The sequence below is a fragment of the Epinephelus moara genome, chromosome 16, assembly GCF_006386435.1.
Source record: "Epinephelus moara isolate mb chromosome 16, YSFRI_EMoa_1.0, whole genome shotgun sequence".
Classification (NCBI taxonomy): Eukaryota; Metazoa; Chordata; class Actinopteri; order Perciformes; family Serranidae; genus Epinephelus; species Epinephelus moara.
The window spans coordinates 4133367-4136717 of record NC_065521.1 but is presented as its reverse complement, the minus strand read 5'-3'; positions in this window follow the sequence as shown (position 1 = coordinate 4136717).

Below are 3351 nucleotides of genomic sequence, written 5' to 3'. Positions count from 1 at the left end.
ATATTCAAGTGTCCTCTTAAAATGCCCCTTGGCTTTAATTTTGGGTCCCAGATTATTCTTGAGTGGTTGACAGTCTGAAATAAGTTCAATTTCCGGTTTTTCGAGATCGCTGTATTTGGAACCTTGTTTTTTACAGTGTGCGGTGTGTTGTCTGGCATGGATTTCGCAAAGTTTCCAAACTTCATTTTTACAGTGTTTGCAGTTTGATCCGGTGACAGCTTAGGGGGCAATCACACAGAGATAAAACGCTAGAAGCGCGACGCCAGTAAAACAATTGTTTTCCTATGATACAACGCGTCTGACCGGCGTTTAAGTGTCTTTTTGGACGGGCGTTTTTCCGGGGTCTTTTTAGATGCACGTTTTTGTAGATGCTTCTTTTTAGACACGCGTAGACACTGAAAAGTTTAAATATTTTCAACTTTTTGAGTGTCAGACGCCAGTAGCACCATTCGTCATTGTCATCATTGGCCCAGGCAGCCAATCAAATCCTCCTTCCTGTTTTGTTGTGGCAGTTACGGCAGTTTGGTCAGTTACGGCAGTTTACGGCAGTTAGGAGCGACAGACAACACAATGCAATCCGAAGACGAGAAATTTATCCTGACAATATTTGATTTTTAAGAATTATACAACACACGCACACCTCAGTACTCGAACAAACACAGGAGGAGACACACATGGAGCTGTGTTAGCAGCGCAACGAATTTGTCTGGTGAGTACAATGTAATTGACGACGCGTAGCAGCTAGTTAACTTTCAGACAGTGGGATATGTGAGAGGGCTGGTGACCTTATTTCGTAGTTCACAGTTTTTGTGCTGCATTTTTATGTATGAAAAGTGCTATATAAACAACGTTGGATTTGATTTGATAGTTCGTGATAGTATCACGTAAGCTAGTACTGTCTCTACTGCCTTTGAGGGAAACACTATATTCAAGGGGAGACATAGAGAGTGGACAGGAGGTGTGTGTGTGTGTGTGTGTGTGTGTGTTGCGCACGCACCCCGCTCCACAGGCGCTCCTTGCTGGTTTTTTTTTGTCTAGCGCGCATTGAATAAGCGCTTCCAGCGTTTCAAGCGTCTTTGAAGCGTCCACGTCTCTAGCGTCTCATTTCTGTGTGATCGTCCCCTACTGTGCATTATCACCAAAAGCGTCACGAGTGCCAGCGGCCGCTCAGGTCGCTGGCATCGCGCTGCCTGCCAGCTCTGGCAGGGCTTGCAGAAGGCTGCCAAGGGGCGGGGCTTTCAAGCTGCGCTGCAGAAGATCTCTTTCTTTCTTTCTTTCTTTCTTTCACTGTCCCGCCTTGAGAATATTCACGGTCTGCAATTGGCTGCTCCTCGCTGCTGCTTCGGCGGCGTCGCTGCTCATTTGCATAAAGTTGAGCTTCTCTCAACTTCACAGTGACGCTCCGGTTGCTGGCATCGCGCTGCTCACTGCTGCCGACATTCCAGACGCCCTTCGTAGCAAGCGTACATTGAAAATGAGTAGCCTAGTTTGTTGCGCCGACAGAATAGATGGACCGCTTGGTGATTCACAGACCCTGTCCATGCAACCATGTTGAGTGGAGCGATAATTACCTCTGTCGCTTGAGAACGGAGAAAAATCTGCACCTGTTGACCCTCAAACACCGATGTTGGACGCGCCCGGGGCCCGAATCTCCTCACGGCCGCACCGATCCGCCAGTGCGAGGCCGCCACCACTCCGGCAGTCCCTCGGTGAATCACTTGGCGGACCCACCAGACGCACCACAGGATACCAGGCAGGTAGCTCAAACTCGGGAGCCCGCAAAACAGCCGGAAAAACATCCGCCATGCATCTTTTGTCCACGGCACATGCAGCGCTTCTCTCCCCTCGCGGGCCAGGGCACGGATGGACATCTCCAGACAGCAACAAACAGATTGTAACAAGCAGAGCATTGCCCTGCTATATGCTGACCTTAGACTGGTGTTTCTTTATATGACTGTGCAGCTGAGGAAGGATGAAAGTCAACGCCAGGGTATGCTTGCCAAATCTGAAGTTCAGTGTGGTATGGATTGTTTGTTTGCTATTTGTTTGGTCAATCCCATTTCTCTCGGTGTAAAAGTCTTTGTGTAGGTGTGCTTTGTCAACCAGCTTTATTGACGGATTAATATCGGCAGGTTTTAGCACGCTTAAAATTAATCCATAAAATAAAAACGCCAGCACTGCACCTGTCCTGCCAGCACCTGGCTTGACTGCTTCTGCCATGCTGCTCTCATCTCGGTCTGTGTGAACGATGAATCACTTGTGAGTCGTGAGGTAGCCAGGGTGCAGGCAGGGATGGGCAGTATTTCTATTACTTGTATTTAAAATACATATTTCAATTACATTTGAGTATTTTGTAATTTGTATTTGATAAGGCCGATAAAAAGCAAATGTAATTTGTAACAAAATACTTTTGAGTGGAGTAATTTTGTATTTAAAATACTCAAAATACTATCTCCACAAGAAAGTTTTTTTTGTTTGTTTGTTTTTTAATATTTTTATCTATATGTTATGTCTATATGTTTTTTAAAACTTCAATGTGCCCTTCAATGACCTAGTGGTCTGTTTTAGTGAACTGTGCATAACATAGGAAATTGTATGTTGTTGTGGTTGATGCTTGGGATGAGTATGCTACAAATGAATTGCCTCACGTGGGATCAATAAAGTTGTCTGAATCTAGATCTGAATCAATAAATAATATTTTAGGGTAGCCTACATGTCCCTAGCTTTTTTTTCTCTTCTTCATATATTTTAGGGTAGCCTACATGTCCCTAGCTTTTTTTTCTCTTCTTCATTTGAAAAAAGTTGAACACAGGGCTCCAAAGGCTCCAAGTTAGACAGCAAACAAGTGAACTAGCTACAGTAGCTACAGTATCTTGCTGCTGTTTAGCTAGACCGTTGGTGGACAGTTCACAGCACAGCTAGACTAGACTTGCCAGGCATGCTGCTCACGTGGATGTATCCACACTAGCAGTAGACTACCTTGCTGCTCACGTCTTCCAAGTTCAACAGATTGTCTGTCAAGGTAAATATTTTATCTGAGTGGGACAGATGTCAACTGGCTTCGGGCAAATTTTATTAGTAATTCAAATCCCTGACAACCCAGAGTTGAGATCAGGACTCAGAGTCGCAGTCCTATACGCCTCTCTGAGCTTCTAGTTCAGTTACCTACCCATAGTTTTCATAGTTTTATACAAACGGTGTCTGTCCCCCGACTACCTAAATTATTTAAATCCAAAATTAAACAAAGAGGAGTTGTGCATAACAACCTCATAAAAATTAAAACCTCTTCTGTGACAGAAAGACAAAACAGGAGAATTAAATGCGGACTGTTAAATATCAGGTCTCTATCAT